Here is a 25,615-nt window from a genome sequence, read left to right on the forward strand (position 1 = left end):
GAAGCCACGCATCAACACAACGAACCCTGCCATGGAGCTGCAGCTGCGAGGGGAGCACCAGGAAAAAGCCAGAAAAAGCAAGTGGCACATCTGTCCTGATCTGGGATCTGGGTTCACGCCACACCCAACACCCTTCGTGCATTATAGACGGCCAAGAGAGCACTGGGGGCGCCGATGAACTGTGAGCCCTGTGTGCCCTGTATGCCCTACAGGTGGTAGAAGTGGCTTGAGTGAGGAGACCCAGGAGATATGCAACATCCGCCCAGTATCACTCAGCGTGACTTGGGGCAGCTGACCACGCCTGCACAGGAGGCCAGCTTGATACCCAGCTGTGTCTGGGTGAACCTAGCTGAGCCAGTGCAGTGGTGTGGCGCTGGGTTTGTGCTGGACTTGTTGGGTCTGCTCGTCTTGGTCTGGCACCCACACTTTGGGGAAACCGGGTCTTGCCATATTCGGACGACGATCTGAATCAATTAGAACACTGTGCGGCTCACCTTCATTAAGTCAACTCACTTGGACCCTGTACCGTCCCGTCGTGCTGGACCCTACTCTGACCCAGACCGGACCATGCTTTCCCCTTGCTGACTCTCTATCAACCCTCTGTTAGCCCTACTATTGAATTCATCTGAAGTGGTGAAAGTGAGTAAGGAGCTGCAGAATTCCTAAAAAGTGGCTTGCAGGCTTATACGCTGCCTGTTGATTTGACTGCTTAGCTCAACCTACACTAACCAAAATTCAGGAATGCGATCAGGCAGGGTGAGGAAGGTTCAGGGAGAGGGAGCAGTCACACAAAAAGGCCTCACCAAAGGAAAAAAAGGCAACAAACCAGCAACAGCAAAAGAGGGATCTTCTACAATAAAGAGCCCGCTAATCTCTCATATAGCATCTAAGTTTGAAAAATCAATACTAAATAAAAAAACGATGCAAAACTCAAGACCTCAATATTTAAAGGATCCTGTTTCATCTTTCTGTGCTAAACCAGGAGAAACGTTAGGTCAAATGACCCCTTTGCCACCGCAAAAAATATTGCAATGAGTAAATCAGGGGGGATGGATTCAAATAAAAAATCCACCTTAACAAAATTAACAGAAATCCTTTAAATCAAAATCTCATTGAGACATTAGACTTAAGCAAACTAGAGGAAGTAGAACTTCGAGACAAACAAATTCCAAAAGGAATTCATCCTTTAAGTAACACTATTTTAAAAACAGTAACAGTGCACGCAAATGGAAGCGATACTAGCATTAATTTGGAACATCTACATTGCGAGCCACTAGCAGCCTCAATTACAATCTACGGCCAAAGCACTCCCTATAGCACAGCTATAAAGACAAACAATGATCTTATACACACAGCTGAGCATGGACAAGAAGCTAGCCAATATGAATTGCACTTAAACACAGATGAATTAGCACATCAATGGTCAAAACTTGAACAAGCGCTAACCAACCTGGAGGACTCAAGTGTGAGTATACGCGTGGAAACTACGCACGAAACAAAAATTGGAAGTAGACAGGAATGGAGACGACAATGAGGTGTTGTCCACCTCATGGGAGAGTAAACCTGTGGAATATTTACATGTGGAAATCGGTGAGGGACAGGGGCGAGAAGAAAGAAATGAACAGATGCCAAGTCCAAATGATACGGAAGGAAAAGGCAAAATCTCAGACCAGGGAACTAAAACCAAACCAATTACAGTGGATAAACCGGGTGAAATATCAGAAACGGACAAGAAACAAATCCAAAATAACAAAAATGGACAAATGGAATTAATCAATACTACAGACACTGCAAATGTCAACAGCAATGCTGATAATACAGTCAGACAAACTGGATATACAGATAGACCTAATGAATATCAATGCATCATACATAGCTGGAATAAATACAAAACTTGAAGACTTAACAAAGTTAATAAAAAGAGTACAATCAGTTTACTCACCACAGGAATCAAGTTGTACATGTGGACCTATAACAGATAAATTAGGTTTCTTACCAAAAATAATGGAACAAGCGCTTGGTCTTACCGGCGGAGAACCTGGAGCCCACAATTATATCAATAATAGAGGAAAATACAATTCAAAATAACGTACAGGGACCATCAAGAATCAACCATGATCAAAAGAAAGAACCTCGAATTTCCACTATTGAGATAGAGGAAGCTGTGCAAATTAATTAGAGCGTCATCACTGAGCAACCAGAAAAACTGAGGCCACAATCTAGAAGGCAAAAAAAGAATGAAAATAGAACTGAGGAGGAATCCGTTAAGAAGATGGACGATCAAGAGGATATTTTAAATGTGTCAAAACGGGGAGTTAAAATAAAGCAAGCCACTCTGCCAAGCACTCAAGAACAGAGGGCTTTAGCGGTAACCTGCAAACCTACTGACATTAATGATTGGAAATCTGATGTAAGGAGAATTACATATGCGGAGAAAGTAAATTCAAGGTACTTATCTTGTCATCTAGCAAAAGAAGAGGACGCTCAACGTTCTCTAGAATCTCCTCAAAACCCTATACAAACCAGGCAGCAATGTCCCGATGGCGGTCAACTTAGTATCTGCATTCCTAACCAAGTCAAAACTCAGATCATGAGAATGGAGGATAAAGATACCATAATAGGAAGAACAACCAAAGACCTGGTAGATCATCAGCTGATATGGACTCCGGAATATGAAACGCAGGTAAACTGTGATACCTTAAACAGAGGTACTATCTTGAAGCTCTTGGTAGAAATTCAGGAACTAAAACATTCGTCAGATCTTGCAGCAGTGCAATTTCTCCCAGGAGAAATCGACACAACAAAAGTACGAACATTAACAACATGGAAGACACGGAAGTTAGCACAGCTAATACTAAGCAGCTCTAAGCAATTCTCTGCCTGGGGCATTCAAATAAAAGAACCAGTAAGACTGTGTTATCCATTCCCATTGAAAGAAACTGAACAGCAGGACACAAAAAGGATAATAAATCATAAGAATCATGCTGTACAGGTATATTCAATTCTACATAATGCAAAAGGCAGGAGTGATACAGCTCAGACTCCGGTCGTATCAATAAAAAGAGCACATGGGTTGAGTGACATAAATCAAGATGAATGGAACTGGCTACCCAGAACACTGAACAACCAAAGTGTCTGACATAAGGGAGCTATGGTTTCCACTTCAGAAATAAATGTAATACATATGATATCTTGTGTTAGAACCGGGGTCTCTAGTTGGCAGGGGTATGCACCCTAGTCCAAGTAGGGACCACCGCTTCCAACTTGGTAGCTTGGCGCAGAGCAACAAAGGCGTTACTTCAGAGGCAATGTGTAAAGTATTTGTGCAACACACAACGGCGATGACACAGTAAAAACACTCACAAAATGAACACCCACCAGTTTTGTATAAGAATTTCTTTATCTAAAAATTATGCGAGAACCAAAAGCAGGTAAATCCAGCTCCAACCAAGATCAATAATGAAAATGATTCCAGTTTCCAAGCAAGATCAATAATCAATAAGAATGAATCCAGTTCCCAGGCCTGATCAATAATAAAAAGGATTCCAGTTTCCAAGCAAGATCAATAATCAATAAGAATGAATCCAGTTCCCAGGCCTGATCAAATCACCAAAAGCTCATGTGTGCCAAGGGCTCCTGCTGCTAATGTCTTTCTCACAGTGTCCTTGGATGGCAAAAGTTCACTTGAGGTAGGTTCATATGGTCAAAATTCACTGGGGGAAGGTTCTTAGGCCAAAGTTCCCTTGTAGCATAATAAGTGTGCCTCTCATTGAAATGATGCTCCCAGAGTAGGAAGTGTGGCTGTCCAGGCACTGCTGGTAATGCTAAAAAATGCCCCAGTGTCAATTACCAAGTAATTATGCCCCCATAGGCCGGTCACTGAAGGACGATTCCCAGCCAAGCACAAAGCTCACACTCCAGGTACCCGGCCAACCCGCACCCCACCCCCTCGCAGCAGCCTGGTTGCACTGAGGCGTTACCTGGGGTGGTGGTTGCGGGCACGGGTGCGAGGCTCCTCTCCCCCTGGGGCCTCGGGCTCAGCAGGTGCTGCACGGGTGGGGGTCTCGGCCACACAGCGCTCCTTTAGCACAGCGCTTAACAGTGCCTCCAAGTCCGGGGCAACGACGGAGCCTCCTGCCACACAGCGCTTCGCTTCTCAGCGCTACACAGCGCGCTCCTGTCCCAGTGGCGGTGACCTCAGGGCCAGTTTCAGTCAGCTTGCGCCAGAAGTAGAGGCAATCACAGAGCCCTTGGGAGGATCACGGGGCAAGCAGTGCTGAGGGCAGGCACAGCGTTGCAGGGCAAATCTGGAGAGTGTTGTTGCTGTTCCAAAGGGCAGTCTTTAAAACGCTGTGATCCAAGGACAGGTAGTTTCCTTTAGCTTAAAAAGGGTGCAGTCCCAAAAAGGCAATCTTTAAAAGGTTGAAGATTCTTTAAAATGTGGTTCAAAGAAAAGTAGTTCCTTTGGGATGTTGTGGAGACACTCTGGTGGTGATGTTGCAGTCTCCCATGCAGGGCAGGATCAGCAGACAGTAGGGCAGCTCAGCAGGTTGTGGGGCAGCAGTTCCTTGGAGCAGTCAGCCTCCTTCCCAGTGGCAATCCTCTTGCGCAGCAGTCCTCACTCCAGCAGGGATTCGTCCAGGTCCAGCAGTGTAATAAGAATGTGAGACCAGGACCCTCCCTTATATATCTTTTTAGTCTAAGGGCTAGAAAGTGGTGGAAGTCTCTGGAAGGGTCTGGGGGCAGGGGCTTCTGGAAGAGTCCAGGGAGTTCTGGTATGTTCCCTGCCTTCCCTGACCTAGCTGTCACAGTGACGAAAGACAGGCCATTAAGGCTACAGTGGGCAGCCCATCACAGCTCATCCCAGGGAAGAAGGTGTGAATCACCACTCCCACCTCCCAACCCAGGCAGGCTATCAGTATGCAGAGGGGAGGGGGGAGTCTGCAGCCTAATCTAAGTGTAGGCAGGAAAAGGTCCCCTTTATAAAAGTGGGATCCCCAGCGAAGGAATGCCCAAACCCTATATATCATTGGAAAGGGTTCCCCGCCCCGAGTCCAACAAGACCAAACATGATAGACTTATTAGGTCCCTGTAGGAAGCTAGTCCATAAGGGGAGGTTCCCAATGTTAGCCTATGGAGGATTAAGCCTTACTGCGTTAGCAGTGGCTTGTGGCAGATATGCCAGCCTCACAAGGTTTTAGGGGAGAGCACCTGCACCTCAGCACGGTTTAGCAGTGGTGAGGCGCCCAGAGTGCTAAGACCAACAAAATATAGGATAAAAATGGGAGGCAAAAAGGGCAAAAATGTAGGGGAGACCACCCTAAGGCTGACAGGTCTAACATCTTGGAATATAGCAGGAGCCAGGCGACTGCTTGATGAAGGCCTCCCACTTTTTTTTTAAACACATGTTATTGGTATGAAGGCCTCCCACTTAAGGAGTTGGCAGATTGTGACATTATAGCCCTGCAAGAAACTTGGTCGCAGGAAGACATTCCGATAGCAGGTTACGCCCACTATACAGTAGCTGCGGAAAAATGCAAGCACTACGGCAGAGCAATAGGAGGATTGACTGTGTATGTATCGACAGCTCTAAAACATCAACAGAACAGTTGAATTCCCTGGATCCCAGCATACAAATTGTAAAACTCGCAGATCAAAACTTAAATACAGGTAAAACGATAATACTAATCAACTACTATACACAACCAAAGACTCAAATAAAAAAGAAGAAAAACGCCCTTCTAATTAAAACAATATCAAGACTACGTTGCGATAAACCGACCTGGAATGTAATAGTAACAGGTGATTTAAACTCAAATTTGATATTCATGCCAGATGAAGACGAAATCCTAACAGCAGGCACCTCATTTTGGTGTGTGCCACAGCAACACAATACGGGGATGTATCGTACGCACCGTATTGGTCAGCAACTAGTCACAGATATTGAATTCCAAGGTATGCGTGTCCTTAATGGAAGATCGCCCTCCGGAAAAAACATATTACGGTCCAAGGGCGCACTCAACGTTAGACTTCACACTCGTAACCCTTCCCTTATTACCGACATTAGCTCGCTTTTACATAGAGTTTACCCCTTTGAGTGATCACTCAATACAGCATGTCATCTACAACCTAGACACACCAAGACATCAACCTACTAATTTTCCCGAGGGTGAAATTACTTCAGTCAATCTAAGACGCCTGAAATGGACAAACACGAATAAAATAGACTTGTCTCTTGGCCGAATTAACATCAGAACCCTTAACAGAATACAAGCTTAGTCGCTATTCCTAAACAAATTAGCAAAAACTTTGAAAGTGTCAGAAATTGGGGTCAAAAGCTATGACCAGACAAGAAATCTACCAAAAGATCTGCAAGCATTAAAGAAAGAACTAAGAAAAGCTCAAAGGAAACTGCGACAGGATAAATCCAAGGGCGTATGCTGGAAAGGATTTCAAAAAATGAGAATACAATTCAAAAAAATAATATGGGAATTTAAAAAAGAGAAAGCAGAGAGTTTCTGGTCTAAACTAATTTACAACTTAAGACATTCGAATCTAAACAAATTCTGTCAGTCAATAAACAACTAGTGGAGACCTCGAAACATCTTAATATCGCACATACAAAAGCAGGAGTGGGTTAACTTCCTCAGGAATACATTTAAAGAAGAACAACCCCATGACATAGACAATTTCCATTTACCAACTGTGAAGCACACTATTGAGAATGAATTGAAATCACAGACCAATCAATCAATGTACACAACAGAAGAAATAACAAACATAATAAAGAAAGGCAGAAGCGAAGGCGCTCCCGGCCCAAATGGCATTCCCCAGGCAACTTTTAAATATGACTCGGAGTACTGGAGCTTGATCCTAGGGAAACTCTACACTGACGTAGAATTAAACAATCAAATCCCAGAAAGTTGGCAGGGATCAATCATTACCCCTATTTACAAAGGAGGTGACAGATCGAGTCCAAACAATTATAGGCTACTCGCCTTATAGGATGGTGAAGCAAAATATTTTGCGTCATTAATCCTTAAAGACCTAGCTGATTGGTCTAGAGAATGTAACCTAATACCAATTAATCAAACCGAATTTAGGAAGGGTATTGGAACCACTAAAAATATTCTCTCCATTTCATTGATCGCTGAAAGATGCAAAAATAGAAAACAAGATCTCCATCTGTGTTACATCGACCTAAAAGCTGCCTTTGACAGCATAGATCAGAAACTCATGTGGTCCAAATTAAAATCCTGGGGCCTTATTTATGAAAAGTGACGCATCGCTGCGTGAAAACAGCGATGCGTCACTTTTCACTGCGCTCTCCCTGCGACATGATTGATGCGTCATATTTATAATATGACGCATCATGTCGCAAGGAGTTACAGATACGTCAGTATTTCCGACGTATCTGTAAGCGCAAAAGTCACGCATTGCTGGGGTGTGTCACAAAAGTGATGCATCTCCAGCAATGCGTCCTTTCACATGGGGAAAGCCCCATGTGAAAGGGCTTGCGTCAGTCTTACGCCTGCTGTGAGGCAGGCGCAAGATTTTTACGCACCAGCGTCCTAAAAGTGACGCAGTGAAATCTCATAGATTTCACTGCGTCACTATTACGAGGCTTTTTGCGTGTGAACGCCCCCTTTGCATACATTATACCTGACGCAGGTAAAATGTAGCGCAGGGGTTTACAAAGTGACGCATCTGCTTAGATGCGTCACTTTGTAAATAGTGCGCAACACGGCGCATGTTTTACGCCGCCGATGCGTCACAAAAAGTGACGCATCGGAAGCGCAAAACTCACGCACAGCCTCATAAATGAGGCCCCTGGGGCATACCAGACAGAATATTGAAAGGTCTACAACTGTTTTATACAGATACGTGGGTATGCATGAAACTTGGAAATGGAGCTAGATTATCAAGAAAAGTGTATACCTATATGGGTCTGAAGCAGGGGTGCGTACTGGCTCCGCACCTTTTTAATTTATTCATCTCAGACCTTTCAAGACAGCTAGATGGATATAATTCACACTCACCAAAACTGGGAAAACTACAATTATCGTATCTCCCCTACGCAGATGATAACGTTCTTTTAAGCTTGACTAAGGTAGGCTTGACAAGACTACTAAACGAACTCTCCGAATTTCTATCGGTAAACAATTTGGGATTAAATTTCTCAAAAACTAAATCTATGCTTATTACAAATCGAACAGCCTCGACTCAACATATTAGATTGAAGGGCAATCTGCTGGAGAAAGTGTCATGCTACAAATATTTGGGATTTTTTATTGATGATAAACTTTCGTTACACGATCAGAAAAAATACATGAGACAGCGAGAAGGGGCACTAACATTCGCCCTCAAAACACTTGCAAAGAAACTGGAGGGTCCGTCATTGAAACCATTATTAATGATAATTTCAGCTAAAGCTCTGCCAACACTATCATACGCCAGTGCTGCAATGCACGGAAATGATGCAGAAACCCTAAACAAACTAATAACGTGCATTCATAAAAAGGTCCTTCAACTCCAGAAGACTTCCTCACCAGCACAGATGCGCCTGGAGTTCAGGCTAGTGAACGAAGCACTGGGCAGACTTTACACATACATTAAAGTATGGTACGAAATAAAACAAAATAAAGAATACAGCCTTAACGAATCTTTAGGGAAGGAAATGGAACAAGATAAACACTCGCCTGCATATACATTTTTGGAATACTCATTAAAGATTACATGCACAAGGGAGCTGTGGAATAAACAAATGTCCTACCAAGCATTCAAATTAACAATAAATAAGGCTGCAAGGTTCCACTCGCTATTGGTTGATAAAGACCTTTTTTCTACAAGAAGTCATTCATGGACATTGATCAGCACTTATAAAACCTTGAAACAAGCAGCCTATTTGGATTCCACTTATTCCATTTACGTAAAGAGGAAATAATAACATTAAGGTTTGGACAGTTCCCTACTCTTGCGGATGCCCCTCATTGGGAATTTAAGGAAAATGAAAATTGCCGGCATTGTGGCTGTAAAAAGGAAGATTTGATTCATCTGGTATGTCAGTGCAAGACATTGCAACCAGCACGAACCACAATATTACGGCAAGCATTTCAGGATAGAGGCATAAAGTCGTGAGGAACAGCTATCAAAAGAGGACTGGACTCCACTGACCCCCAAATGAACTGTAAATTGATTACATTTTTACGCATTCATGAACAAGAACTGAAAGCTAAATCTGAGTAATGATTAAACATGAAATATATTGTATAATCATATAAATTTCAAGATAAGATGTTTTTAGAGACATGTAACTTTTATGCGATTTGTTTTTTTTTAAATTAGTGTTTGTTATATTGTTATGTTTTTTTAACTGACTGAACAACAAATAAATTCAATAATTTCAAAGTGATTTTATAAAAAATTCCTTAATTTAACGACAGCCCACAAACCACTCTGTACAGACTTCCCATTGCAAGGGCTACAATCCTGAAGCCCTTTGCAGTAGACCAGACTCAAGGATGGGAAGGTTAGGAGACAGATGGTCCTATCGAAGTGAAGGGAAATTCCCCTGCTCTTTCCTGCTCAGTTGCTACTCATAAGGGTAAACCCCAGCAAGCTGATTAGTAGTTAGTGTGCCTTTATTTTGGATGTCCCCTGAGAAGAGATTAATTGCCCTTTAAACGCTATGAGGCAATGACTACATGAATCTGTCTAGGAGGAATGTGCAAAAGTCATGAACTGCCTTAAACCCTTGGACTTGTGGAATGCACAAACTATCCTCAAACTAGACCCTACTAGCCAGTGTTCGAGGATTTCTCTACAAAAATGCTAGGGTTTCATACCAGTGGTCATGAAACTTTTTTCCATGCTAGAGAATGGTCGTCATTGACTTCTAACGCCTCTTCGCCAGGTTTCAGGACCAGAACTAGGATGTTCTGCAAATCTGCCTGAAGAAGCCGTCTGAGACCTGCCTTGAGGGGAAGAACTGACTGACTGCTGTGAAGGGGGCTTGAGATGCCCTGGCCCAAAGACTATGTTGCCTTGAAAAGGAGGACTGTGATGAGCCGAGGCAGGTGGAACAAAACACAGCTACCTGCAACTCAGGAAAGATATGCACTGTCAAGCTGTGTGGAGAGGCGCTAACTGAGATCACAACATCACCTAGGACACAGCACATTTAACAAACCTTGGGACACATTACGTTTAACAAACCCTGGGACACAGCACATTTAACAAACCCATGGGATGCAGCACATTTATCACACCCTGGGGCATGGAACTTTAAAAAACCTTAGGACACTTATCATTTACAAACATTTGAGGACAGATCATTAACGAACCACCCTCCACAGAACCTTTAACGAACCTTAGGCCACAGCGCAGTGATCAGACCCTAGGACACATGCAACCCATTCCCCGAGTCCCATTGTGAACTTGCGCAGACACCTACCTTCCACGGCCGCAGTGTGAGTCCGTCTGGACAGCGAGAGGACAGGATTTGATTTCTGAAAGAAGAAAGTGTTTGATATTAGGAAGGTATTTATTTGTGTTTGTGGACCTCCAAGGGCACCTTTTCCAAGAAATGTTTTTTTTTTCACAAATAGATTTGTTTGCATTTTCAACCAAAACAAGAAACATCAGCATGTCACATTTGGTCACAGTCATGCAATAACAATTATATATGATCCACATCTTACAGCGCATCCCCTACTCCCCCCATGGGCCAAGCACAGCTGCAGTGTCTCAGCCAGTGTCCTCGCCAGCAAGGTCTTACCCTAGTTTCTCATCTGCCTGAGAGGCAGGCCCAAGGATCCCCTAGTAGTAGGCACAATCTATTGCACGGAAGTGCTGGCATCCAAGAAGGCACAAACAGGGGGTGGGAGGGGTAGTGGTGGTTCAAGAAGTCACTGACTACGGGAGGGAACGGGGAGAGGCAGGGGAACCAAACTGTTTATAAAGTAAAGGGGCCGATAGCCTTGGAAGGAAAAAAATGACGACATGCCCGTCAGGAGGCAGGATTACCAAGCCAAGCACCAATGAGAATGACGAAATTATGATTCAAGCCAATCAAAAATAAGGTTGAAAAGTGGGCAAAACTTCCCCCACTATACTGTGTACTGCATCTCTCGACGAGACAGCGCATGCGCTGCCTAGGCGAGACTTAAAAAGAAGGACCTACATTTCTTACTGATCCAAAGATACCTTAACTTTTAACTTCTTTATAAAGTTTTGTCCTAGGTAAGTAAATCTTGTTATTTTTTCTCTAAATTACATGTGGCTTTAAGGGAACTCAGTTGTGCAAATAGATTCTTTCTACGAGTGTATATCTTTATTTGTACTCCAACAATCTTGGGTCTAGAATGCACTATACAAAAAAACAAATAACTAACTATAAATATATTATTGTTCTCCACATATTTTCTTTCACTAGGTTCTAGATCTTACCCATGCTACACTGCACTTTTCAGAGACTGATGACACATCACAACAAAATTCATCAATGTTGTGATACTGTAATAGGCTACCCAGTGCCATTGTGAATCCATTAAAATTATTATATGCAATGGCATGGCTCTATGTTTACTACCAGCAGTGCAAACAATTTTCAGTACTCAAAACTGTGAAGACATTCACTTTATTTTTTTTTTATTATTTTTTTTTTTTTTGAAGACGTTTATTAATGCTCAAGGGTGCAGTACACATAGCAAAGCCTACAACCCAGCGGGCCGGCTGCAATGGAACCGTAAATCGTGAGGGTGCAATTCTGCATGTGAGGGCGTATCATTGCGTCCCAGTTGTCCCCGGTACATTAAGTCATAAATAATATAGTCACATTGCCAGAAATCAAGAAAAGAATAGGTCCATAAATGACGTCTTATTTTTCAGTGTTTCTAGAACTAAGCCATGAATACAGCAAACTAAACAAAACAGTTCGTATCGGCATGTTCCAACTTTCCTATCGTAACTTCCCCACATCAAGTCCGTCCCAGTCGTACAGCGTAGATAGGAGACACCCCTGAACAGTGTGGTATGTGTCGATGATGTTACAGTACGGCAGGAGGTCAGTGGTGTACATGTGCAAGTGTCCTCGGACCTAAAGTGGGACAGCTCCTTTGGGGCCATGGTATTTCGCCGGTCGCCGGCCTGATTAACGGAGCATGTAGCAGTCAGGTGTAGCGGCCTCGCTGTCGGTGTATCAAGCGGCGTCTACGCCTGTGGTCGCCACCTGGGGCGCCGTTGACGGTTTCTACCCACCGTAACACGGGGGGTTGGAAAGGCCACCACCGGTGAACAGGGATCCGATACTACAAACATGTGAACAAATGTGAGGAAGGGGGTGGGGGGGGGGTAGAGTGCGCTTGCGGGGGCAGTGTCGGCAGCTCTGTGCTGTGGGCGTTTCGCTGGGCGATGGCCGCCAGTGGGCGCCTGCGTGGGCGTCGGACCGTGCCTGAGGCCTGCGCGCTGAGTGAGCCATGTCTGTGTCGGGGGGTGGGGGGGGCGCTGCCGCGGGTGACGGTCCCTGCAATAGAGTTGGAGCCTCCGAGGCTCACCTCCGGTGTCGCCCATCCTACGTGAGTCCCCTGACAGCGCCCTCCCCCCGCAGGGACCCCAGGAAGCCATCCCAGAGCTGTGCGATCGGGAACTGCCGCAGACCCGCCACTTCCTCCCTGTGAAGCGCCGTGCCCTCCGCCCCGGCCCAGTTAGTAAAGGATGTGAACCAGTGCTTCGGGGTAGGCGGTTCTCGCCGTTTCCAATGCCTTGTAAGCAGGCGCTTGGCCGTGATGAGGCCCAGGTCCCAGAACCGTGCCTGTGGTTTGTTCAGTTTGGTTCTTTTATAGAGTCCAAGAATGCACGCCTCCCACGTGTCCGGCAGACCCGGGCCTGTGCTGTGATTCAGGAGTGAAGTCACCTCCCCCCATTACGCGGTCAGGGTTGGGCAGTGCCAAAGCATGTGTAGGATATCCGCACCCAGCAGGTCACATCTGGGACAAACGGCAGTGTCAATCGCGAAGTATCTGTTTATTCTATCCGGCGTTAGGTATGCCTGGTGCAATATGTACAGTTGAATGACACGAAAGCGGGAATTGCGGGGGACGTTCACGGGACTGGCCAGGACCAGGTTCCACTCCTTGTCTGTCCATTCCCTCCCTCGGTGCGCCGCCCATTTAGCCCTGATCTGTGTTGTGGGTTATTGCGTGTGAATGAGAAGCGCCTGTGCTAACCAATGCGTGATGTGTGCGCCCCTGCCCATTACATGTAGATATTGGAGCAGGTGGTGTACCGGCGGCTCATCCCGGATGTCTCCCCAGGAGTCAGTGTATGCCCGCAGTACCGACGCATGGAGTAGGAATTGCCCAGCCGGCAGTCCTGTGGTTTCCGACAGTTCCGCAAATGGGAGGAGGGCCCCGTCAGCATACAGGTCGCCCATGGTCTCTACTCCGGCTGTGACCCAGCAGTCTAGATTGCGCTGCGTGACCATCCCACTCCTCCTGGGGGTGCCCAGCAGGGGGAGGGCAGGAGCATATGGTGTGGCAGTTCGTGTCAGTTTCAGGCTCCGGAGAAAGCATTTGCGGGCCACGGCCAAATGCAAGGGTAGAGGACAGGGTCCTTTGGTTAATGGATGAAACAGGGCACAAACCCGAGGGTGGGTCCATTGGTGGTCTGCAGTGGCCGTGTCGTCTAGGTGCGTATCGCTGAGCCAGTACGTCACCCATTGGAGCTGGGCAGCCAGGTAGTACAGCTCCATGTTGGGGACAGCCAATCCACCCTCCGCAGTCGGGGAGTACAGTTTAGCCAGCGCCACTCGTGGTCGCCCCGCGTTCCAGATCAAGCCGCGAAGCATCGATTCCAGGTCGCGGAATATCCGTGAAGGGACATACGTAGGGATATTCGCGAAGTGATAGAGTAACCTGGGGAGCGCTATCATTTTGGAGAGAGCTATTCGGCTGGGCACGTTCAGCGGCAAAGTTTTCCAGAAGGACATCTGGGCCCGCAGGGAGGAAATGGCGCGCACCAGGTTGCCCTCCAGTATGTCCTGTGGGTCTCTGTAGATGTGCAGCCCCAGGTATTTAAACGTGGTCGGGTACCAGGCAAGCCGGGCCCCTCCAAGGTGCACATCACATTCCTCCTGGTCGCGGCTGAACGAGTATACTCCGGACTTGGCCCAGTTGACCCTGAGGCCCGAGACCTCCGCGAAGGTTCGGAAGATATCCGATAGCTCGGCCGGTACCGCGGTGAGGTCCCGCACATAAAGCAGCAGGTCGTCTGCATAGAGTGAGACCGTGTGCGTTCCGTCAGCCAATGGGATCCCCCATTCCGCACCCCTGTCCCGCAGCAGAGCCGCCAGTGGTTCAATGGCCAGCGAGAAAAGGAGGGGCGACAGGGGGCAACCTTGCCTGGTGCCTCTGCGCACTCTGATCTGCTCCGACAACAGCCCGCCCGTCCTCACTCGGACACTGGGCCTCTGGTAGAGCAGTCCGACCATGTCAGCAAAGGCATCTCCCACCTCGAATCTGTCCAAGACTGCCCCCAGGTATGGCCATTCAACTGAATCGAAGGCCTTCTCCAGGTCCAGGACCAGACACCCCGATCTAGGCCAATGTGTCAAGGCTGCTTCCTGAATCCGGAAGAGGCGGCGTAGGTTACGAGACGTGCTCCGCGCCGGCATGAAGCCGTTTTGATCCTCATGTACCAGGGTTGGTACCTCCAGGGCCAAGCGGCGGGCCAGGAGGGAGGTGAATATTTTATAATCGGTATTCAGCATGGCCAACGGCCTATAGGATCTCATGAGCGCGCCATCCCTGCCCGGTTTCAACAGCGAGACGAGGTTTGCCTCGTTGAGCGAGTCCGGGAGTGCTGATTCCTCCATCGCAGTATGGTACAATTTGAGCAGCTCCGGAACCAGCACGTCCGAGCACGCCTTAAAGAATTCGGCGGGTAGTCCATCCGGGCCAGGCGATTTGCCGTTGGACAGTGCGAAGATAGCCTCGCGCATTTCTTCCGGAGAGAAGGGCGCCCCCAGGGCGTCCTGCTGCGAGCCGATAAGGGAGGGCAGCGGGATACCCGCCAGGTATTCCGCTATGTAGGCCGCAGAGACTCTCAGGTGCGACTGGTATAGGGCCTGATAGTGCCCCACAAACGCTCGATGGATCCTGCCTTGGGTGTACACTAGCTCTCCCTCAGCCGTGCGGATGACGGATACTGGCTCCGTGCGTTCCTCCTGCCTGACCAACCAGGCCAATAGCCTACCGGGCTTGTCACCGTGTTGATGTACCCGCGCCGAATGGGCCGCAAAGTTGACGTGCCGCAGCCGTTCCAGTAGTGTTTCGTGCTCCGCCCGGGCCGCCCGCAGCCGGTCTCCCGCGCCCCCCACCGCCTCTTGTTCCCCACCAAGTAGGTCCGCTTCCACTCTGCGCAAGTCCTCTTCCAACTTCCACCGTATGCTTCCCTGGGTGCTCAAGCAGTGTCCCCTTACTACCACCTTGAATGCGTCCCACTCTACTCTCGGGGAGGATGCTGTATCTGAGTTGTCAGCGAAGTATTGTGCTATGCAGGCCTGCAGGGAGTCTCTAAAGGGGGCATCTAGCAGTAATGCAGGTTGCAGTCGCCATGTGGGGATAGGTGGGCGCGGGCGTTCCCAGGCCAAGTGTAGTGTATGGGGGTTGTGGTCCGAGTGCGTCCGACCCAGGTATTGGGAGTCAGTAATGTGCGGCAACAGTTCCGTGGACACCATATATCTATCAAGGCGTACGTGTAACTTATGCGCTCCCGAGAAATAAGAGTACACCTGAGCGTCAGGATTGTGTGCGCGCCATGCATCCCTCAGGTCCCACTGTGCTGCCCACTGTGTGAGTGCTCTCGTGGCCCCCTGGGATGTTGCCTCCGGCCTCGGCGGGGCCGAGCGGTCCAACACTGGGTCTAGCACCGTGTTATAGTCGCCTCCCAGTATCCATGGGACGCCGTGCCAGGGCGCCAATCTCCCCGAGATGCGTGCTAGGAAGGTGCCCTGATCTGTGTTTGGAGCGTAAATGGACGCCAGGACCACTGGTTGCCCGTCTATGCGACCCTTCACTAGGACATACCTCCCCTCCGCATCCAAGTGTGCTTCTGACATTACGAAGGGAGTGCCCGGCTTCACCCACAGCAGTGCTCCGCGGGCATACGAGGAGTACTCGGTGGCGTACAGTTGTCCCCTCCATCTTCGCCTCAGCGCTGTCACCTCCGCCCCACTCAGGTGTGTTTCCTGCAATAGCGCGACCTGCACGTTCTGCCTTTTCAAGTAGGAGTAGATCTGATACCTGCGCGCGGGAGTGTGCATACCTCTAATGTTCCATGTACATATTTTTATGGTAGACATTTTGGCAATATACATCCCTCCCTGACATACCCAACAGGAGCGGCTCCACCAATTGACCCAGCAGCGGCCCTCCCAGCTTTCCCGTTCCCACCCCTCGCAGCACACTCAGCAAAGTTCAGGAAGACATTAGGACAGGGAAAAAAAACAATGAAGAACAACAACCAACAACGGGCTATCCCCACTAAAATACCAAAAGGGCAGTGGCGGAACGGGCCACCGTCCATGCTCTCAAGGGAGAGGAACAGTTTTACTTATCTAAGGGCAGTGCGTGCTAAGCACAAGTTCGGCAAAAAAAGGATATATAGTCAGTTAGGAGAAGCAGGTCTCTTCCCTGAGCCACTCGATACAGGGTGTTAGTGGACGCCCACTACGGTCCAACACTCCGAGTAACCCATCCTTCGCGTAGCCAGGTGCGGGTGCGTGCTGACTGACCACCCCTGCATGTCCCGCCCTGCTTACCATCAGCGCCACAAGGGCATTACTCACTGTTCCAGGTGTCCACCGTTCGGTCAGCTGGCAGGGGGGGGGAGGGAGACGGCCCCAGCGGCGGCGGGCGCCAGTCGCGCATCATCGTCCAGCCGACCTCCGCCAGCCCCCTCTTCGTTCCGGCAAGATCAAAACAAACGGTGCCTCCAGAATCAGTGGACCAAGTCAGAGGTTTGCGGCGTGACTATAGGTAGTTCCACCGAAATTTGTGAGTTCGGGATCCCATATATGGCCTCGTCGTCGTCACTAGGTACAGGCGGTTGGCCGTCCTCCTGGGCTGTCTCTTGGGAGGGTGAGTTGCTCATTTGAGAAACCGCCTGTAATGCGTCGCGTTGTTCTCGGAGCATCTGGTCCAGTGGGGGAGAGTGTCTCGCCCCCTCCTCCTCGCGTTGGGACTGTTGGGTCCTGTGTCTGCGGCGGCGTCGCGGTCCTCGTAACCTGGTCCTCGTCTCGCCCCCTCGAGAGTGTTTGGGTGCCGTGTCCGTGCCCCCGTCCAGCCACTCACTGGCCTCCACAGGCGTGCTAAAGAAGTAAGTGTTGTCCCCCGCCACTACTCTCAGCTTGGCAGGGAATAGGAGGGAGTACTTGAGGCCCGCGGTGCGCAACCTCCTCTTCACTTCCATGAAGTCGTGCCTCTGGCGCTGTACCTGGAGGGTGTAATCGGGGAAGAACATGATCGACGCATTGTCTATGCGTACCTCACCCAATCGCCGGACCTCTCGCAGCACCGTGTCTCTGTCTCTGTAGTTCAGTATCCTGAAGAGTAGCGGCCTCGGGTTGGCGCCGGTGGTGTAGGGCCGCGTTGGCACCCGATGAGCGCGTTCCACAACAAGGTGAGGCGACAGCGAACCCTCGGGCAATAGTGTCCGCAGCCAGTCTTCCACATGTTGGGCCGGGCGGGCCCCCTCCCATTTTTCAGGAACCCCCACAAGGCGGATGTTATTGCGCCTCGCCCTCCCTTCTGCGTCCTCAGCCCTGTCCTCCAGGAACTCCACTCTGTTCAGGAGGTCCTGCAGTTGCCTGTCTGCCCGAGTAACTTTGGGCTCGATCTCCTTCACTGCACCTTCCAGGGTCTTGGTTCGGTCGGACAATTTCCTGTGGTCGTCGCGCAGGAGGGTCAGGTCCACTGCGACCCCATCTATTTTGGACTCCAGGGAGGTTCTAGTTTGCTGGAGGGACTGTTCCATTCGTTCCACCGCTGCCAGCACGCTGTGAAGCCTCGAAGCCAGTTGCTCGGCAGCCATTTTGTGGAGCGGTCTGCCCGCTTTCCCCTTCGGCAGGGCCCCACCAGTCCCGGTGCGGGTCCGCACTCCCCCGGACATGTGCGGGTGGCGCCTGTCCTGCAGGGTAGTCCCCGGTGCCGCTCCAGTGATGGCGTCCCCGGATGCGCTGCACTCCCAGGTGTGGAACTCTGCGGGTGTCGGCTATTCCCTCGGATTAGGCCGTCGTTGTTGCTCCCGAGGGGGGGGGGGGGAGGGGGTCCCCCAGAGGGCGTTTCGCCTTGTCGCCCCACCACACCGACCCGAATGTCGCAATGGCCGAGGGGGCGTATGCGACAGCTGGGCAGGTTGGTCTGGGCCCTGGCCTCACTTCACTCACGCCTCACCGCCACTCCGGTAGCCTTCGCCTCCATGGGGGGGGTCCGCAGGTGCTCCCCTCCGTGTGTCCACAGTGTGAGGGGTGGAGAGACGGCCATTCAGCTCTTGAAGGTAACGCAGCCCCCTGGACAGGGTCCCAGGCCCTCAGCGTCTAGTGCGGGGGCTGCCGCCTCTTGCCGGCCCCTCGACGTCCGCCTCAGCGCGGCGGGCTCCCTGGGTGGCGCCGGTTGCTGTGTGGTCCCTCCGGGGGGGGGGCGCCCGCTGTTTGGGGCAACCGCCCACCCCTGCGTCCCCTCCGGGTCGGCCACTGCCCCGCCACTCCTCACCTCGGTCCAGGGCGGGCCGCGCTTGGGGTCCTCGGCGCGAACGGGGGACACCTGGTCTCCCCGCAGTCTGGGCTCTTCCCTCGCAGGCCGCAGTAGTTCAGGGCGTCTTCCGGACCACCGGCGGGTCCACCCGGCAAGGCAGCGGGCAGCTCGTGAGGTCCGGGCTGCTCGGAGAAAGTGGGTTGTCGGGCCTGTTCCCCGGGCCCAAGCCCCGGTCTCCCTTGATTGCGTCGCCGGCCCGGGAGCGCCTCGTCCCGCAAGAGGGCTGTGGGAGAGGTCGGTGTCGGGTCCGTCGGAGCTCGGACTCAAAAGTTCTCCAGATGCGCCTTGGTGGGTTCCGGGGGGGTCCGCTCAATGTTTCGGGCGGCCCCGGTCAGTATTGCCGGATAATTGGCTCAGGGAAGGGGAGCCGGTAGCGGAGCTCTACCCAAGAGCGTCCGTCGCCATTGCGTGCTTAGCCACGCCCCCAAGACATTCACTTTATAAGGCAAATCAATATTTCTAATAATGATTTATGACATAAGGATTAGGGTCAACACACCTCTGGTGCTAGCACCCTTTATTCAGGCCAAAGCAACTTTCGTAAAGAGAAGTCGAGTTTAGTTTTATCCCGCACATCCACTAGCTACAGGCATCTATTTAAGACTTGAATTAAACTTCCACTATAGTGTGTTGAATGATCTTGAAATAATCATATGAATGTGACAGTATGCACAGGCACATAGCAATTAATTTTGGCACATGTTTCTTCTAGCTATTTTAAGTCAAACCTTAAAATTGAAGGAAACTTCTAATGATACCTAAATGGTTAGTACACACATTTTCAATCTGTTTCTCCTCCAAATATTAGATTCCTTAAGGATATTGGGCGATTACTTAGAGTTCAGGAGTCATTTAACAAAGGGATGTTCTTGGCAGTCAAAAGCACATAAGGGAAAGTTTTTGCCAATGTAGCTTCATAAGTTTAGAGACAAGTGACGTACACGTTCGGAAAAACGATAATGTGCCAAAATCAGAGGTCTTCCCAAAAAATATTCATGTTTTAACAGTTTCTTTCATTCTGTATGAGGTGGAACTGTGTAAAAAAATTGGGAGCATTTTTAGAAAGTGCTCTTAGAAAGTTTGTGGCTATTGTATAGGTTAATTGCTTATGTCATAGATTTTTTTAAATCCCATAATTTCATGGAGTTTTGTCCCTGTGGGACCACCTCCTTCTCCCTCAATGTTCTGGCATGGTAACTGTTGAATGTCAAAGGTAACCACCCAACGAACTTTTGGAAAATTACTTTATTGTGCTAAGTTCCAAGCCTTTCCACAAATGTTTGCAGAATTTGGAATGTCAGAAATAAAATATTTAAGTATTTACAATTAAGAGGATTTATCTTACACAATTGATTCTGATTTAAATTCCCATCTTGATGCACATCTCAAATGATTATTCTGCAGAACCATCTAATTTTACCGCTTACGCTTTTTAGAGAAAATTTTGACATGGTGCAGTATATGGGCTGAGGCACCATCTCACATTAAAGGCCTACTTGATTTCTATTAAACCCTGGGTAAAGTTGTGTAGTGTGGAGCGGTGAGAAGAGCACCTGAGATGCTGAGAAGCAAGAGCCTACCTATTACAAATGTTTATTACATGTAGGACCCTGTGTGTGTTTGTGTGTGTACAATGTTTTATCATCATATATTCAGCTTGATACAGAACCATCAACAGATGATGAGCACTTGCTACAAATTCTGTTTATTGGCCACTAATTACATCAAGGTAATGATTGCACACAAGTGGCATAGTCCTTTGTTTAAGGATTGGTAGAGAAAAGTGTTGGAATGTCAGCGCACTTTAACGACAGGATGCAATAAGGTGAAATGGAACACCTCAATTGTGATATGTCATTATGATGATGATCTTCCACTCCCTTATAAAAAATAATAATTCAGAAAACAAATAGAATGATTAGCCTATGATTTCATCAAGCTCTTCACACACCAAATAAAATCCATGTATTCATAATGTAAAGGTATTAGACCTAATTTCAACTAAATAGAGTGCTATATACTCCATTATTCTATAACAATATTGATTCAACTGGAGAGATGGAGAGAATGTTTGCTGCAAGAGAAGCCACAAGAACCTTCGTGAAACCCAGTAGAAGACTTACGCAAGTTAGTGAACGACTGCAGGGTGCCCTTTGAGAAGTGGAACTAATAGCCTCAGGCATCTCACATGAATCTGGTCTAGGGAACTTAATTTTAAGTGGTACCGTTTCAGATTTAGATTTGGGTTCAATTTGAATGTTTGTTTTATAATCAATCAGTATTGCAGCATGCCAGCCAAACACCATTTTGTGATCTAGGAAGAAGTGATCAAGAACTTGGTAGAAATGGGCATGGACTGGGCAGAAGTAACCATTTATTTGGACATTGTTGTTAACTTGTGAGGATAGGAGGGTAATGCCTTTTTGCTCCCAATTGTAACCTACCAGAGATTTATGGAATCAGATGTTGCTATTACTAATAGGTTGTGAGAGTGGTAAATTGCCTATCAGTGGTACAAAGACGTACCCAGGTGGGTCCTTTTGGTTCATTCAGGTTCATGTGACTTTTGGAAAAGCAGATTGGCCTGAAATAGAAAGCTGAGGGAAATATTTGTGTCAGAGCCTGCTTGCAATGTTCATCCATGGTACCCCAGGCCCACAGCACAAGCATTCAAGCACAGCCACCCCAGCCTACAAGCAACCATCGAAGTGTTCCAGCACTCCCATGGGGTTGAAAGGGAGGACACCCAGAACTTTGTGCTTTCATTCAAGGTAGTGGCTACCATGGGCCTGCCAATAACCAGTAGGGAGCACTTGATCACAGCCATCAGATGATGGACGGCTCCACTCTTCCGTCTTCTTTGAAACCATGGGCCCACGAAAGTGCTTTGTCCCTGTGAGCAGCTGTTGATGTGTTTTATTTCAGTTCTTGGGATAGGACTAGGATATTTATAAATCCTGCTAGAGCTAGTGGCCATCTTGAGTTTGGACTATATAAATCACATCGAGGACCTGCCCAAGCTCTTGGCTTTCTACCCTGTCATTTCAATCAAGCTTTCACTTGTCTCTGCTCATTCTGGTTTCTCTGTCTCCTCCTGCTGGGTTCTAAAGAGGCCCAGAATATGTTTTACTCCTGGACTAGTCTTGTTCTAGTATCGAGTTCTTTCCCACCTAGTACCCATTTCCTAGAATTCAGCCATTGTTGCTGATCTTCTAAGGTGCACCTCCGTTCCTCTTCTGTGCCAGAGCCCTGGATCTGGGTACACATTCATAACCACTTAACCATTTCACATTAGTGCACAGTTGAGGGTAAATTAGTGGTAGTGAAACTAAGACATACAGTGTGCTCCACTAGACATTTGAACTGATACTATATATTCACCCTCAAGTTGTGACTGATCAACTGCCTTTGGGCATCCACAGTATATATTGGAAAGCACAGACTCATCAGCTCCCAATGTCTAGTATCCTCTGACGCATACTTGGCATTATTCTGGTATCTCCAAGTTGTGATGCCCAAAGAATGCCCTAAGGCATCAGAAGCAAGGGGTTCCCTTGCTTGATGGAACAGTACACTCAATTTACTGATGAAGTGGTGCTTGGTAAATATGGTCTATTTAGGTCGTGCCACACTATATTGCACTGGATTATTGCAATGCCTTTCCTGACCAAGCAGAAACAGGCCACTGTGGCTTCAGCCAAAAGGATTAGTCGGCATTGACTATGAACACCAAGAAGAAGACCTCATACAATGAGACAAGTTATATACATGACAGCCGACATCTCAGACAAAACAGGAACATTTGGGGGGAAGATAGCGGCCAGGTAGGTTGCCCGGTCGGAGAGCTCCGCGACTCTGACTGCACTTCGTGAGAACCTGCGCCGGACTACACCGATCTACATCGATACTGACAAGGAAGGTCTAATGCTATTGTAAGCGGTAAGAAATGAGCTAAAATGAGCCAATATTGGTACTCTCCGGGGAGAAGAACGACATAAAAAAGGACGGCTTAGCAGCTTGGCGGCATGGCGGCTTTGCGGCAAAAAAAAAAAAAAGAGAACGGCGTAATAAATGTTTTTTTACCTGGTCTCCGACGGACTCCCGCCACGGAGGGAGTTTGAGGATCTTCAAAAGCAAGATTCGAGATGCGGCATGGCTGACTACGAGGGAGTCTGGGAGGCAGCGGGGAGAGCTAGAGCAACCTGCAGGAAGGCTTCCGGGAGGCTTGGCTTCCAGTTCCGGGGCATAAGCGGCAGAGGCAATTCGGAACTGAATTCTTTTTTTCGCGAGAAGTGCAAAGAAAGTAATGTAAGTTGGAAAGCTCCAACCCCTAAGCTAAACAGCACCCTTAATATTCTTAATACAAGGAAGAATACTGTTGACTCCTTTACCGCCTATTTCACAGACAGAGAAGGAAATTATACCCTGTCACAACACATGAGCGAGGCACTAGGAGAGAGAGAGGAGGAGGAGGAGGGTGAGGAAGGGGAGACTGGAGAAAGTAGAGAATAGAGCGAGACAAAGATTCTGCTACTGAATATAAGAGCTTGGGAGCCCCAACTACAGGGAATAAAAGGGGCGCAGAAGGAAAAAGGGGCTCCCTGAACGTAGTATCTTGCTGCAGCCTTAGAAATAGAAGCTTTTTAAAACAAGAGCAATATCCAAAGAACATTACTCCAAGGCAAGTTAATAAAAGAAAACCTAGGAACACCAAAAGGAATCCCCAAGAAACTACCAAAAATAACATTGATAGTGGGAAACAAAACGCTGAAGATAAAACCGATTCAGCCCTGAAAAATAAACTCAAGATCACCCCTTCTCTGAGAACGTTTTTTAAAGTTCAAAAACAGCAACAGTCACACACGGTAAGAAACAAGGCGAACCAACTTGATCTCTTATCAGAAAGTCCTGAGCCGGCAATAACACAACTACAAAATAATCGATTTCCCACAACAGTAACTGCGCTTACTTTTCAAACCGAGAGTCCTGAAGATCCCTACAAGACGCCAAATACCAACAGAGCAGCGCAAAAAAATTCAGAGGACAAAAGCCATACGCATACGCAGCTCACAGAGAATTCAGTAATTTCTCCTGTGCCTCAAGAAATGGCAGAGGCAGTCTCAGCCACAGCAAAAAGCACTCAAGAAGAAAATAACGAGGGAATAGAGAGGAACGAGGAAACCGTACAGAAGGCACAAGAGGCTGAAAAAGAAAGTCCTAAAAATCAGAAGAACGAGTTTCTTGAGAGAATATGGACTGAGATGAGAGACAAATTTACCATATCAGAGGCTAAACAAGACAAAATTCAAGAAGCATGCGAAAAGTTGGACGGTAAACTAAATGCACTAGGAGTGAGAGTGACAGCTGTGGAAGGAGAAGTAAGTGTTTTGAACAAAAGGGTGGAAAGCAACCGAAAAGAGCTAAGAACATTAAAACAGGAGGGGAAATATTTGAGCAAGAAGTTGGAGTCGCTTGAAAATCAAGCTAGGAAAAACAACATACGAATCTTAAATGTGCCAGAGAATGAAGAAGGGACTGATATCAAGAAGTTTGTGGTAGAACTCCTGGTGGAAAAGTTTCCCTGGATTGATGCAGAGCAATTAAAGGAAGACATGCAAAGAGCTCATAGAGATCCATTCGGAAAAAATAAAGAAAGAAAAACACCTAGGAAAATACTCATTAACTTTAAAACCTACACATTAAAAAAGAAAATTCTCGGAGAGGCTCTGAAAAAAGGCAACTTCAGTAAAGGTTCATGGTCCTTCAGGATCAGGTCCGACATGTCAAAAGCATCTCAAGACAGGCAATGGGAGCTGGAGAAATTCATGCCAGAGCTACAATCATTAGGTGCCACAGTGCAAATGAAGTTTCCACCTTCATTAAGAATTATGTGGCGAAACAAAATGAGGAACATTAGAGATCCTGAAGAAGTGAAAGTCTCCTCGAGCAAATGAGAGACAATATCCGGATGGAAGACCCCACAAGTTGAAAAGGATTTCAAGATGAAACTATAGAAACAAAAAAAAATAAGAAACGCATATAAGTAAACACAAATAGGTCAATGTAGGGCACGATAAGTAAAAAACACCACACACAGTCAAGTCAAGAGTCAAGGAGCTACAAAGGGGTTTTAAGATGAAAACCCCAAGAAATGAAGAAGGAGGCTTCCCCAGGGAGGGTAAGGACAAAGTACAAAAACAAAAAAACATAAGAAATTCAGGAAACAAAAAACGGGTGGGGAGCAAAGTAGGGAAAAAAACACACAAAAAAATCCTCAAATATTGGAAAAAATGGAAGGAACGGAAAGTCGAAGCCCCTATCAGAACATTTAATTTTCATAATCAAAATGCACCAACAACAATATGAAAGATGGGAGAAATCAGTAAAAAAATCAAAATACTCTGCTGGAACATAAATGGCATGAGAACAAAAAATAGGAGGAATAAAATCCTAGAATACCTCAAGACAGCGGAAAGTGAGATCATTATCTTACAAGAGACGCATCTTCTAAAGCAGGAATGGGATCAGGTGATGAAAAACCTAAGATGGGTCGATACGTACGTCTGCACAAATCAAGGGTGTAACATCAAAGGAGTAGCCATTATTATCAAGAAATCATTAAAAGCAAGTATGGAATCTTCGGAAGCCGATAGTAAGGGTAGGTGGGCACTAGCAAAAATAAAAATAGAAAACACTTTTTATACAATAGCAGGTTACTACGGCCCTAATCTTGATTACCCCGAGCCCCTCCAAAATCTATATACACACCTGTTATCTGCCACTACCCCGGTAATCCTGGGAGG

Source organism: Lissotriton helveticus, chromosome 10 (genome assembly GCF_964261635.1).
Source record: "Lissotriton helveticus chromosome 10, aLisHel1.1, whole genome shotgun sequence".
Taxonomy (NCBI): domain Eukaryota; kingdom Metazoa; phylum Chordata; class Amphibia; order Caudata; family Salamandridae; genus Lissotriton; species Lissotriton helveticus.